The 14298-nt window shown below is 45.0% G+C and overlaps 7 non-coding genes across 7 annotated transcripts; 3 read left to right on the forward strand and 4 right to left on the reverse strand.

Moving 5' to 3' along the window:
• The first annotated feature begins 320 nt into the window (after positions 1-320).
• trnam-cau (transfer RNA methionine (anticodon CAU)) lies at positions 321-393 on the forward strand. Its single transcript has one exon. It is a non-coding gene; the product is annotated as a tRNA-Met (tRNA).
• Positions 394-1317: 924 nt separating this feature from the next.
• trnav-cac (transfer RNA valine (anticodon CAC)) lies at positions 1318-1390 on the forward strand. Its single transcript has one exon. It is a non-coding gene; the product is annotated as a tRNA-Val (tRNA).
• Positions 1391-2153: 763 nt separating this feature from the next.
• Positions 2154-2226, reverse strand: trnam-cau (transfer RNA methionine (anticodon CAU)). Its single transcript has one exon. It is a non-coding gene; the product is annotated as a tRNA-Met (tRNA).
• Positions 2227-3126: 900 nt separating this feature from the next.
• On the reverse strand, positions 3127-3199 carry trnam-cau (transfer RNA methionine (anticodon CAU)). The gene has a single exon. It is a non-coding gene; the product is annotated as a tRNA-Met (tRNA).
• A 911-nt stretch (positions 3200-4110) lies between these two features.
• trnam-cau (transfer RNA methionine (anticodon CAU)) lies at positions 4111-4183 on the reverse strand. Its single transcript has one exon. It is a non-coding gene; the product is annotated as a tRNA-Met (tRNA).
• Positions 4184-7104: 2921 nt separating this feature from the next.
• Positions 7105-7177, reverse strand: trnam-cau (transfer RNA methionine (anticodon CAU)). Its single transcript has one exon. It is a non-coding gene; the product is annotated as a tRNA-Met (tRNA).
• A 6289-nt stretch (positions 7178-13466) lies between these two features.
• On the forward strand, positions 13467-13539 carry trnam-cau (transfer RNA methionine (anticodon CAU)). Its single transcript has one exon. It is a non-coding gene; the product is annotated as a tRNA-Met (tRNA).
• Positions 13540-14298: the final 759 nt, after the last annotated feature.

A 14298-nucleotide genomic window follows, 5' to 3' on the forward strand; every position in this document is an offset into this window, starting at 1 on the left:
ATTGTTCACTCGCACATTCGTGAGTGGCGTCTGTTTGTCTGCGTCAGAGCGCTCTCTAGTGGCGAACAATGGGAGTGTTCACTTCTAGTATCAGCACAGGTCTATGGGGTTCAAATAAGATAACGTTTGTTAACACAAGGTAATTTAAATTTAAAGCGACTTGCTTTAATATCATGCGCATCATAATGTGGTAGATGAGTAAGATGTTAATTGTTGCTGGTGATCAGTTGCAACTTGTGTGACACCAATAACTGGTGCTTCCAATGGTCAAGTATGGTGTTGGACTGGTTTGACCGGTACTGTGGTGCCGCGAGACGTCAGCCTCGTTAGCGCAGTAGGTAGCGCGTCAGTCTCATAATCTGAAGGTCGTGAGTTCGATCCTCACACGGGGCATTTGTATTCGTTTACCTGGTTTAGTAAACATGCACTTCATCATACCTCGCCCGTTCCGCGGTCTATACAATGGCGTCCTCTAGTGGCTGATCTGTTTGTTTCATGGTTGTCCAGGGAAATGTATTGTGCTCATGCAACATTTGCTGCAGCCTCGTACATTTAACGTAAAGTGTTAAGTTGCATTTGGTTTGCTGCATATAGAATCTACGGTTCCTTTTGTCACTGAGGTTTATGAGTAGGTTATCAATCTGGATCTTATTAAGGTTTAGTTGGCAAGCTGTTTTGTTTAACATACCTAACCCTATCTATGCAAATGATACATTTGAGTACTTTCTGCATTGGATATAAATCGTCTGTTTTTATTCGTGTCATGGGCGGTTTGCAGATTCAGATTTTTGTTTTTACCGCCAGATGGCGCACTTGCACTTCTGCAGTTTTCCCCGGAAAATGTGGATTTTGGTGAATACTGACTGAGCAAGGTATAAATTAAACATTAAGAATTAAGAATGCAGTATTGACAGTAATTGTGAAAGACGGGCACTGTTGTGTGGTAGTCCTGAACTCTGTTCCGACCCTAATGAATGACATCGTCTCTATTTTATACAAGTTCAATATGTGATGCCTCCAATCATTGCTGTGGTAGCCTGCCTAAGTCTTATTCTCTCTATCACAATTTTACTACTAACAACTTCTGATATAATATTGGTGTCATAACTATCATATAATACAACAGGTTTTTTTCTGTGTGAAATTTCTTTGGTGGGTCGACAGGAATTTTGACTTTTTACTGACTAAACATCATTAAAATTATCGGAGGTAAGCTCTCTGTCCTCTCTCGCCTACAGGATCACTCTTGCCAATGTGGTGTTTGCTTTCTGAGGTTCAATCATTACCCACCTTGTGTGCAGGCCCTGAACTGTCAAGGTTTCCGTAGTGTAGTGGTTATCACGTTCGCCTCACACGCGAAAGGTCCCCGGTTCGAAACCGGGCGGAAACACGTTTTTAACCTTTGACCTGTTTAAGGGTGTCTTTTGGGTGTGTTCACACTTTGAAGTGGAGTCAGACTGATATCTCGGTCATTTTTGTACATATAGGAACATACAAAATGTACTAAGACCCCTCTGAAGCCCTAATGTCGGCCCCTGCTGATATCTGTGATTTCTGCTCAAAAAGCCAGTTTCCCCATTTAGGCTCTATTCATTTTTAAAATTATTCATTCATTCATTTGCAAAATCAAAATACTTCCGCTCACATATTGATGTTAATTGTGGATATTGTTTATCACAATTTTTTCTGAGATCAGGACTTTTCCTGTTTGCTGACCATCATTAAAACTTTCAGCCGTGACGTCTCTGATCTCCCTAGCTCACAGGACTACTCTTGCCAACTTGAGGTTCAGTTCATGCCGTATGTGGTAAATGTGTAAACATGTTATTTGTTGCTGGTGATCAGTACAACTTGTGTGACACTATTATCTGATGTTTTAGCTAATTTCTGCAGTCTGGATGTGGTTTCGCCAGGTGGTTTATACAGGCTACATACGTGTTACATGTCATCCCACAAACTTAACCTGGGGTTGTGTAGGTTTGTGCTTAAGACACTGTTGTCTCAGCGATTGTAAAAACAATTATACCGAAATGTCAACAATCTAATCAGGTGAATCAAGTTAGCGATTTAAATGAAATAGGCTCCATGCCCAGTGCAAGGCATTAACCAAGTACTGCAAGTAATGTTCACTAGACCCAGTAAACGAAAACCAATGCCCCGTGTGAGGATCGAACTCACGACCTTCAGATTATGAGACTGACGCGCTACCTACTGCGCTAACGAGGCCCGTAACCAGGGTGATCGCAGTGCCCGTCAAACGTCACCTACATACTTAACCACTGGCAGCATCATATCTGCTCTCACCCAGTCATCTGACCATACCGATTTGGGCAGGCTAAATGTGCCATGGTGCATCAAGGTTTCCGTAGTGTAGTGGTTATCACGTTCGCCTAACACGCGAAAGGTCCTCGGTTCGAAACCGGGCGGAAACATGTTTTAACCTGTTGGACCATGTTTTATCCGTGTCCTTCTGTCAGAGCAGTGGTTCCCAAACTCAGTCCTGGGCCCCCCTGCGTATGCTGGCTTTCCTTCCAACCTCATTTGCAATACCAGTGTTTTAACCCCTTCGCGCAACCCTCTCCCATTTTGCAGTGTTCTAGGCTTTTTACAACTCCAGAGATGAGCCTCAGAGACTTGACAAAAGTACCATTTACAAGATCAAATGAATGTTGTTTATTATCATAATTTAGAAATTTAGGCGTAAATGACGTGTTACACTTACGAAACAAAGTAGGTGAAAAAACCTGAGATTTGGACAGAACTACTGTGCATTGTGGTAAATCATTTTCATTGTTTTGACTCAGTTCTACATCATTTCCAAGTGGGGATTAAAATGTTTTCAACAGCATCAGGTCATAAAATATCTTGGGGTCCGAAAACCTCCCCAAGCAAGAAGGAAATGTTTTTTCATTATGTGCAGGGTAACTACGAAAACCAGCAGACCCTGTAGCCCGTCTACATTGTGGAATCTCTTCATGAAGCCGAACATCCTGTCTTTATCCCAAAACAACAACAATCTAATCGGGCTAACCGAGTTAGCGGCGTGTATGAAACAGGGCCCATGCCCAGTGCAAGGCATTAACCAGGTACTGTACATGTTCACCCGACCAGGTAAATGAAAACTAATGCCCCGTGTGAGGATCGAACTCACGACCTTCAGATTATGAGACTGAAGCACTGCCTACTGCGCTAACGAGGCCCGTAACCAGGGTGACCGCAGTGCCCATCAAACGTCACCTACATACTTAACCACTGGCAGCAGGAGCTAAGAGTGTCACATGTCTCATCCAGTAAAGGAGACTAATTTGGCTTTATGATTGTATTTGCTTTAATTTAATATTGTGTCTTTGTCCTACCAGGCAAGTTGCAACAATCAGCAACCGCGCCTCGTTAGCGCAGTAGGTAGCGCGTCAGTCTCATAATCTGAAGGTCGTGATTTACATCCTCACCTGGGGCATTTCTCTTTTGAAATGTTACTGCATCTGCTCCGTTTTGAAGTATACATGCAGGCGCAGTGCAAACCCTGTGCGATGGTGGTATAGTGGTGAGCATAGCTGCCTTCCAAGCAGTTGACCCGGGTTCGATTCCCGGCCATCGCATTCCTCTGCTTTTTGCGAGGGCGGCCTGTAGCGTAGTGGTTAAGTTACATGGGGGCGACGTGGCTCAGGCAGTAAGAGCAGTCGTCTGGCAGTCGGAGGGTTGCCGGTTCTATCCCCCGCCTGGGCTGTGTCGAAGTGTCCCTGAGCAAGACACCTAACCCCCAAATGCTCCTGTCGAGCTGGTCGGCGCCTCGCATGGCAGCCAATCGCTGTTGGTGTGTGAGTGTGTGAGTGTGTGTATGAATGGGTGAATGAGCAGCATCAATTGTACAGAGCTTTGGATAAAGGCGCTATATAAATTCCAACCATTTACATGACTGGGACATCGGTGGTTCGAATCCCTGGTGTAACCACAATAAGATTTACATAGCCATTCGGCCCTTGAGCAAGGCCCTTAACCCTGCATTGCTCCAGGGGAGGATTGTCTCCTGCTTAGTCTAATCAACTGTATGTCTCCCTGGTTAAGGGCGTCTGCCAAATGCCAGTAATGTAATGGTAAACAAAAACTAAATGCCCCGTGTGAGGATCCAACTCACGACCTTCAGATTATGAGACTGACGCGCTGCCTACTGCGCTAACAAGGCCCGTAAGCAGGGGGATCACAGTGCCCGTCAGAAGTCACCTACATACCTGACCACTGGCAGCAATGTCCTCGGTTTGAAACCAGGCGGAAACATGTTTTAACCTGTGGGACCATGTCTTATCCGTGTCCTTCTGTCAGAGCAGTAGTTCCCAAACTCAGTCCTGGGCCCCCCTGCGTATGCTGGCTTTCCTTCCAACCTCATTTGCACTCCCAGTGTTTTAACCCCTTCGCACAACCCTCTCCCATTTTGCAGTGTTCTAGGCTTTTTACAACTCCAGAGATGAGCCTCAGAGACTTGACAAAAGTACCATTTACAATATCAAATGAATGTTGTTTATTATCATAATTTAGGCATAGATAAAGTGTTACACATACGAAACAAAGTAGGTGAAAAAATCTGAGATTTGGACAGAACTACTGTGCATTGCGTTAATCATTTTCATTGTTTTGACTCATGAAACTCAGTTCTACATCATTTCCAAGTGGGGATTAAAATGTTTTCAACAGCATCAGGTCATAAAATATCTTGGGGTCCGAAAACCTCCCCAAGCAAGAAGGAAATGTTTTTTAATTATGTGCAGGGTAACTACGAAAACCAGCAGACCCTGTAGCCGGTCTATATTGTGGAATTGTCGAGGACCCGGCCCTAGGCCCCCCTGATGAGAGATTGACGGGGGATGGGTTCAGAAGAAATGCATTGTTAACCCCTTGCACACGCCATCGAGGTGGTAGTAAGAACGCCCGTAAGAAGAAAAATATGTGGTTCACAGATAATGAGCAGCCATACTTGTCAGTAGAGGAGTCTCAAGTCGGGGGACTTAGATTTAGGGTTTTAAGGAGCAAGGTTAAAGTTCTGACTGAGAATACCCCAACCCTACAGGGGAGGGGCACAATGCCTGGCTAAAGAAAAACAAAAATAAGGAAAATGGAAGGGATGTCAATACCGAAAGAAGATTAAGAGGCTTTAAGGGCCTTCCTGATTATAGCACAAAAATGTTTTCGGATAGATTCAAAGGACTGACTACAGAAGAGTTGGTGGATGATTTACACTCAGCTATTGGCTGGATGTCCTTTGTAGATCCCTTAAGGCGCCGCGGAGAGGGGCACCTGAAGAGTGTGTTGAGATGGTGGAGGGCACTAACTTCTGGCTTGTATGAAGTCAAAGTTTGGAGAGAATCCAAGGAGAGATTATGACAGGGAGAAAAATAACAGTGATGAATAGGTTCATTAAAAATTACATAAGAGCTAGTGTTTTTCCACTCGTATATTAAGATGGTGGAAATTCCCAAACCGGAGGGGCACATGAAATAAAATATTGGGGAAATTTCTTTTGAGGTATGAGAAAATGACAATTGGAAAAACAGAAATAATTAATATGATCATTCAAAAACAAGTTACATAAGAGATAAATGTCTTCCCGCTTGAAATATTGGGGACATCTCTTATCAAAAAGGTAAACTTTTGTATGCAAAAAAGATATATAAGGAATAAGCTTTTAGACCTTAGGGTGGGATCTTAGAATTTTGCTTCAGAAGATATCTACGAGCTGTTGAAGAGAGAGCAACGCAGGACAGCTGTAGTCAAGCCGGAGTGGCGCGCTCTCTCTGCGCGCCACTCCGGGATCTGGATATGGAGAGAGGAGTGACGTACGCGGTGCGGACTCAGCCCAAGAGTTGTGACAGCGGGACTGATGTCGAAGAGGTGTTCAAGCGCATCCCTCATCATACAGAAAAGCTGGTGAAAGAGTTAAAGGGCTTTTACGACATGCTTGGAGCCGTGAACTGCACCTGGAGGCCAACAGACGGGACGCGGGGTTCCTCCACGCTACCTTCCTGCTGGACCCACGCAAGAACCTGAAGCCTCCCCCCCTAACCTCAGTGTCAGTGAGGAGAGGCATATGCTGCGGCTGCACTGCAAAACCCCCGACGTGTTCGAAGACATACCAGTGCACATCCCATACAACAGGCAGGAGAAATACGAAGTGCAAAGTCACATCTTTCTAAAGTCTGGGTCCTGATCCTGCCCCGGATTCCCAAACCAATGCAGCTGTTCAAAGAGCTCATCAACAGCAAGGAGGAGGGATCAAATCCCGCAGAAAACGAGATGGCTATATTTAAGGCATGGGTGGTAATTATAATCTATATTACTTGTTAAAGTAGGAAAAGTAGTACATATAAGTAATAGATTTTAAGTTTCTTTTTATTTTTATGTCTTTTATTTCTCATTAAGATACTATATACGATATAAATAAGTAGTAGGCTTTAGGGGTGTTCGTACCCATTGTATTAATGGAAGTTCAGTAGCTTTTATCTCCATGAAGGGGGAGCCGTAAGATAAGGTAAAGGCCAAAGAGGATGATGGATATTGGAGGGGTGTACCTTGATTTTTAAACATCATGGTGGAAAGGTAATTTAGAAAGAGCTAGAGGGGTATTGTAACTTGCATGTGATTAGCAAACTGCAAAAGATGATATGTACACTGTAATCTGTATAACTATTCTTTTGATTGATTATAATAAAGTATATCTTACTATAATCATATGTGATAAAGAGTCTTTAGAGGAATACATTGAATACAGGACATCGATTACCAGATTTGCATCACACCCTTCACTTCGAGACTGGTCTGGAAGTTCAGTAGAAGTTACCAGGGCTCCAGGACGTTCGGAGTACTTGAGTTCGTCCCCGAGACACCTCATGGTGAGGTACTGCTCGTGGGAACGTGAGGTCTGAGCTCGGCAAGGGGTCCGTGGCTCACGACAGAATCTCTTCATGAAGCCGAACATCCTGTCTTTATCCCAAAACAACAACAATCTAATCGGGCTAACCGAGTTAGCGACATATATGAAACAGGGCCCATGCCCAGTGCAAGGCATTAGCCAGGTACTGTACATGTTCACCCGACCAGGTAAATGAAAACTAATGCCCCGTGTGAGGATCAAACTCACGACCTTCAGATTATGAGACTGACGCACTGCCTACTGCGCTAACGAGGCCCGTAACCAGGGTGACCGCAGTGCCCTTCAAACGTCACCTACATACCTGACCACTGGCAGCAGGAGCTAACAGTGTCACATGTCTCATCCAGTAAAGGACACTAATTTAGCTTCATGATTGTATTTGCTTTAATTTAATATTGTGTCTTTGTCCTACCAGGCAAGTTGCAACAATCAGCAACAGCGCCTCGTTAGCGCAGTAGGTAGCACGTCAGTCTCTTAATCTGAAGGTCGTGATTTACATCCTCACATGGGGCAATTCTCTTTTGAAATGTTACTGCATCTGCTCCGTTTTGAAGTATACATGCAGGCGGGGCACAAACCCTGTGCGATGGTGGTATAGTGGTGAGCATAGCTGCCTTCCAAGCAGTTGACCTGGGTTTGATTCCCGGCCATCGCATTCCTCTGCTTTTTGCGAGGGCGGCCTGTAGCGTAGTGGTTAAGTTACATGGGGGCGACGTGGCTCAGGCAGTAAGAGCAGTCGTCTGGCAGTCGGAGGGTTGCCGGTTCTATCCACCGCCTGGGCTGTGTCGAAGTGTCCCTGAGCAAGACACCTAACCCCCAAATGCTCCTGTCGAGCTGGTTGGCGCCTTGCATGGCAGCCAATCACCGTTGGTGTGTGAGTGTGTGTATGAATGGGTGAATGAGAAGCATCAATTGTACAGCGCTTTGGATAAAGGCGCTATAAAAATGCCAACCATTTACATGACTGGGACATCCCTGGTGTAACCACAATAAGATCTACATAGCCGTTGGGCCCTTGAGCAAGACCTTTAACCCTGCATTGCTCCAGGGGAGGATTGTCTCCTGCTTAGTCTAATCAACTGTACATCACTGGATACATTACAGTAATGTAATGTAATGTATTGGTAAACAAAAACCAAATGCCCCGTGTGAGGATCAAACTCACGGCCTTCAGATTATGAGACTGACTCGCTGCCTACTGCGCTAACAAGGCCCGTAACCAGGGCGACCACAGTGCCTGTCAGAAGTCACCTACATACCTGACCACTGGCAGCATCAGATATGCTCCGACCCAGTCATCTGACCATAACGATTTGGCCCCTGTCAAAGTCGCTCAGGTCTTTGCGTCTACCCATTCCTCCCGCATCCAACATGTCGACTACAAGAGCCAACCGTTTGCTTACCGTCTAATATATCCCAGATCTTGACATGGGCCGTTGTTTTGAGATAATCAACGTGATTTGCTTCATCTGTGAGTGGTCATTATGCTTTGGCTTATCTGTGTATATGATACGTAAATAAAATGGAATTATTCATTATGAGCATGATCAGTTGATTGAAGTATAAAGGTACAGTATTCAGTGAGTTTTTCATCTATTGTTTATCCATTAAAGCTGATGTCTGAAGCCCAGGTAGTGAGTCGGTCCTCCCTGCCTCTTCTGCTGATCCGACGTTTCTGTCCCACGGGGAACCAACCCAGAATGGCCCCCCTGTACCTCTGTACCACTACACCTACAGTACTGTGCAAAAGTCTTAGGCACTTGTGTAACATTATGTATCGATAGGATTCTTTCAAAAGTAATTCAATGAATTTTTACATTACATTTTACATTACATTTTAGGAATTTGGCAGAATAGTTAAAAGACTGAATCAAATCAATATTTTTTGTGACCATTACATTACGTAACATTATTGGCATTTGGCAGATGCTCTAATCCAGAGCGATGTACAGTTGATTAGACTAAGCAGGAGACAAGGAATCGCCACCTTAACGTGGTGGAGGGGTTTGAGTGTCCCGGTGATCCTGGGAGCTATGTTGTCGGGGGCAATAGCGTTAGGGTCTCCCCTTCTCGAGCCAGACCCGGGAGGGGAGCTCGTCGGCGAGCGTCTGGTGGCCGGGCCTTATCCCATGGGGCCCGGCCGGGCACAGCCCGAATTGGTCACGTGGGGTTGCCGCCCTGTGTGCTTACCACCTGCAGGGGTCAGCATCGGAGTCGGGTGCTTTGCCCAACGGGCAGTAGGCAAAGGCGGGGATCCGGGCATGCTGATCCTCGGCGTCGCAGACTGGTTCTGGGGACGTGGAACATCACATCTCTGGTGGGGAAGGAACCGGAGCTAGTGCGGGAGGCGGAGCAGTACCAACTAGATATAGTTGGGCTCACCTCCACGCACAGCACTGGTCGCTGGGTGTGGATGAGATTCGCCCTGAGATGCTGAAGGCTCTGGACATTGTTGGGCTGTCTTGGCTGACACGCCTCTTCAATGTCGCGTGGAGGTCGGGGACAGTACCTGCAGAGTGGCAGACCGGGGTGGTGATCCCCATTTTCAAGAAGGGGGACCGGATGGAGTGCTCCAATTATCGGGGTATCACACTCCTCAGCCTCCCCGGGAAAGCTTACTCTAGGGTGCTGGAAAGGAGGCTCTGACCAACGGTCGAACCTCGGATTCAAGAGGAGCAATGTGGCTTCCGTCCTGGTTGTGGAACAGTGGACCAGCTCTTTACCTTGGCGGGGTTGCTGGCGGGGTCATGAGAGTTTGCCCATCCAGTCCACATGTGCTTTGTGGACTTGGAGAAGGCTTTCGACCGTGTCCCCCGGGGAACCCTGTAGGGGGTACTGCGGGAGTATGGGGTACCGGGGCCGTTGTTACGAGCCATCCGGTCCCTGTATAACCAAAGTGAGAGCTGTGTCCACATCCTCGGCACAAAGTCAAGCACGTTTTCAGTGGGTGTTGGACTCAGCCAAGGTTGCCCCTTGTCACCGGTCCTGTTTGTGACATTCATGGACAGGGTCTCAAGGCGCAGCCAAGGTGAGGAGAGTGTCTGGTTTGGTGACCTCAGAATTGGGGTGAGGAGCTTGGACATCCGGAGGGAGATCGGAATAGAGCCGCTGCTCCTTCGCGTCGAAAGGAGCCAATTGAGGTGGTTTGGGCATCTGATCAGGATGCCTCCCGGGCGCCTCCCTTTGGAGGTTTTCCGGGCTCGTCCAACTGGGCGGAGACCCCGAGGTAGACCCAGAACCCGCTGGAGAGATTATATATGAGGCCTGGGAACGCCTCAGGATCTCCAGGAGGAGCTGGAATGCGTTGCTGGGGAGAGGGATGCCTGGAATACCCAGCTTAGCCTACTGCCACCGCGACCCGACTCCAGATAAGCGGGTGAAAATGGATGGAGGGATGGAGGAGACAAGCTTCCCCCGGAGTAATGCAGGGTTAAGGGCCCAACGGCTGTGTGGATCTTATTGTGGCTACACCGGGATTAGAACTACTAATCTTGTGTGTCCCAGTCATTCACTTTAACCATTATGCTACAGGCCGCCATTTGGCATTAAAACAGCCTCACTTCTCTGAGATACAGAACTGCAGGACAGCGTTGGCTAAGACAGTCAGCAGGGAGGTTGTTCCAAGCATGTTGGAGAACTTGCCACAGTTCTTCTGCAGACTTTGGTTGGCTCCTTGCTTCTAATCTCAGACAGCCTTGATCAAGTTTTTAATATAAAAAGTAGTAAATTGCTTACAGTGATATGTTGCATGTTTTAATTAAATACAAAAATATCTCTGTAAAATTAAATCTTTTGGAAAATGAATATTTGGAAATCTCAAATGTGTTCTTTTATACGAGCACACACAAAAAAAAAAACATATATATAATAAAGTCTAGGGTACCTCAGACTTCTGCACAGTACTATAAACCCAACTCCCCAAACAAACCATACAGACACACACTCACCCATGCCCTCTCTCACATCTGAACATTTTTGGTAGGGGCGGGGTACTTATTTAACCAGTGACAATAAGCTTTCTGTTTCAGTCTAGAGCGGGGATATTCAAATTTGGCCCTCATTGCCAGTTGTGCTGCTGGATTTCTTTGGACCGGATAGTTAATTGATTGATTATTGCCACTGATTGGCCAGGGAACCTGCCTGGTGTTCTAGGCCTAAATGAGACCTGATAAGAGGGGAAGAATGAAATCCATGGATTTCTCCTGCTGTTGCCCTTGACCAAGGCACTGGCCTCAGAACTGGAGTTGGTCCCCGGGTGCTGCACTGTGGCTGCCCACTGCACCTAAGTAACTAGGATGGGTTAAATGCAGAGGACACATTACCCCTCAAGACTGGTAAAAGCCAGATTTGAGTGTCCCTGGTATAGATTATACATTGCATTAATGGCATTTTGGCTCTCATCCAGAGCGACATACAGTTGCTTAGAGTAAGCAGGAGACAATCCTCCGCTGGAGCAATGCAGGGTCAAGGGCCCAACCTCTTTGCAGATCTTATTGTGGCTACACCGGGTATCGAACCATTGACTTTGCGGGTCCCAGTCGGATACCTTAAACACAACGCTACAGGCCAGGCTAAGAACAATTTTGCTTTATATAGTGGATGTATTAGTGCCTCATACACCATTGGATCAATTCTGTGTATTTTACTCATGTATTATAGTGAATGTGTTAAAGGTTAAAGGTACAATAGGTAATTTTGGACTTCTAACAGTCAAGAGAGGAATTGCAGTAGCAAACACCCTCAGACCACAACACTTTATTCCTCCCCCTTCTCTGTCAACGCCCTGATGTTGGAAACCTCCCCGCCCCCACACTTATTGTACAGCTGTACAATGTTTTGGTACAGAGTGTCTGTCCATATTTCGAACCCAAGTTTAAGGACTATAAACATAGGCAGAGGGTGAGTCAACATGTCAACAACGATAGGAAGAGTTTCACAGTGGTCTTGAAACAATGTTTTAACACAGAAATCTTACCTATTGTACCTGTTTAACGTATCAGTTCCCGAAGTTGACTTAGCTATCTGAATGCAAGTGAAAGCAGAATGGCCTGGTATAGTACACCAAGACAATGAAGTGTTTCATTTTCACAACTCGCAAGCATTCTTTATTTGACATGGGGAAAAAAAGTTATCGCCCCATTTATTGATCAGCCAAATGTAAAAAAAAATCTCACTTTTAGTGAGTTACCATGGCCTGCTTTAATTCTTGGTGCATCCACCTCTGGCAAGGATAATAGCTGGAGTCTTTTCCTGCTAGCTCCCAGCTAGCTCGCAAGGTACATTCTGCTTGTCTTATCCATTAGACATCAAGGAAGTGATTGGTTTATTTTTTGAGAATTTTGATGGGGATACATGATCTGATTGGGCAATCGCGGCAATCCGTAGGTTTTATAAGTAGTTTTTTTTTCTTTTCTTTTTTTCTACATAAATTATTATAAAACTGCACAGTATATGTATATTTACGACTTGTGGTTGATTAAGAAATAATTGTGTGCATTTCAAGAATCTCCATTTTCATACACGGTTTCATAAACGGTATATAGAATTAAATTTGTGCAAATAAACGGTCCGGTGCTTCCCAAACTTTTCCACCAATGGAGAATCGAGCTTAAGGGAGAGGAGAAAAAACGCGTTTTTTGTCCAGTGATGACGCAGTAGAGTCTAAACTGAGGGAATGCGAACGATCTGTTCATAGCTAGCGCCGAAAGTGAAAATATACCGACAGTAAGTACATTCTGAGATTAGAATATTGCCGATGTTAGCTATCTCATTAAAAAGGAATAAAAGTTAAGGTTACCTTTAATATCCTTATACAAACTGGAACTTTCGAAACGAATAGCCGAACTAGCTAACACGTACATGCTACTCAACTCCATGTCCTGCAGGCCGCAGTGTTTTTACAATGTGCTCCTACCGTGCGCTACACCACCTGATTTCACTAACCGTTAATTATTTAACCTGCTTGGTTCAGATAATAAGCTAATTAGTCAAATCAGGTGAATAGAATAGAAAAAGCTACACTGAATAGAAAAAAGCTAGCTAGCCTAGCTAAGATATAATTGGTCATGCATTACTCGATGTAGGTTTTGATTCTTCGGTTTAATCGTAATTTGACAGACAGGGTATGTGGGTATCTCTATTGCGACACTTCATGTGATATAAAGTGCTAGATGCATTAACAGTTACATGTTTGTTTTTAACGAGTAGACAGATGTTAATTTAGCATTGTTCACTCGCACATTCGTGAGTGGCGTCTGTTTGTCTGCGTCAGAGCGCTCTCTAGTGGCGAACAATGGGAGTGTTCACTTCTAGTATCAGCACAGGTCTAAGGGGTTCAAATAAGATAACGTTTGTTAACACGAGGTAATTTAAATTTAAAGCGACTTGCTTTAATATCATGCGCATCATAATGTGGTAAATGAGTAAGATGTTAATTGTTGCTGGTGATCAGTTGCAACTTGTGTGACACCAATAACTGGTGCTGCCGATGGTCAAGTATGGTGTTGGACTGGTTTGACCGGTACTGTGGTGCCGCGGGACGTCAGCCTCGTTAGCGCAGTAGGTAGCGCGTCAGTCTCATAATCTGAAGGTCGTGAGTTCGATCCTCACACGGGGCATTTGTTTTCGTTTACCTGGTTTAGTAAACATGCACTTCTGAATCTGCCTCGCCCGTTCCTCGGTCTATACAATGGCGTCCTCTAGTGGCTGATCTGTTTGTGTCATGGTTGTCCAGGGAAATGTATTGTGCTCATGCAACATTTTCTGCAGCCTCGTGCATTTAACGTAAAGTGTTAAATTGCATTTGGTTTGCTGCATATATAATCTACGGTTCCTTTTGTCACTGAGGTTTATGAGTAGGTTATCAATCTGGATCTTATTAACGTTTAGTTGGCAAGCTGTTTTGTTTAACATACCTAACCCTAGCTATGCAAATGACACATTTGAGTACTTTCTGCATTGGATATAAATCGTCTGTTTTTATTCGTGTGACGGGCGGTTTGCAGATTCAGATTTTTGTTTTTACCGCCAGATGGCGCACTTGCACTTCTGCAGTTTTCCCCGGAAAATGTGGATTTTGGTGAATACTGACTGAGCAAGGTATAAATTAAACATTAAGAATTAAGAATGCAGTATTGACAGTAATTGTGAAAGACGGGCACTGTTGTGTGGTAGTCCTGAACTCTACGGATTATATTTTGTCTCTGTTCTGACCCTAATGAATGACATCGTCTCTATTTTATACAAGTTCAATATGTGATGCCTCCAATCATTGCCGTGGTAGCCTGCCTAAGTCTTATTCTCTCTATCACAATTTTACTACTAACAAGTTCTGATATAATATTGGTGTCATAACTATCATATAATACAACAGGTTT

The sequence above is a fragment of the Conger conger genome, chromosome 3 (genome assembly GCF_963514075.1).
Source record: "Conger conger chromosome 3, fConCon1.1, whole genome shotgun sequence".
NCBI classification, from domain to species: domain Eukaryota; kingdom Metazoa; phylum Chordata; class Actinopteri; order Anguilliformes; family Congridae; genus Conger; species Conger conger.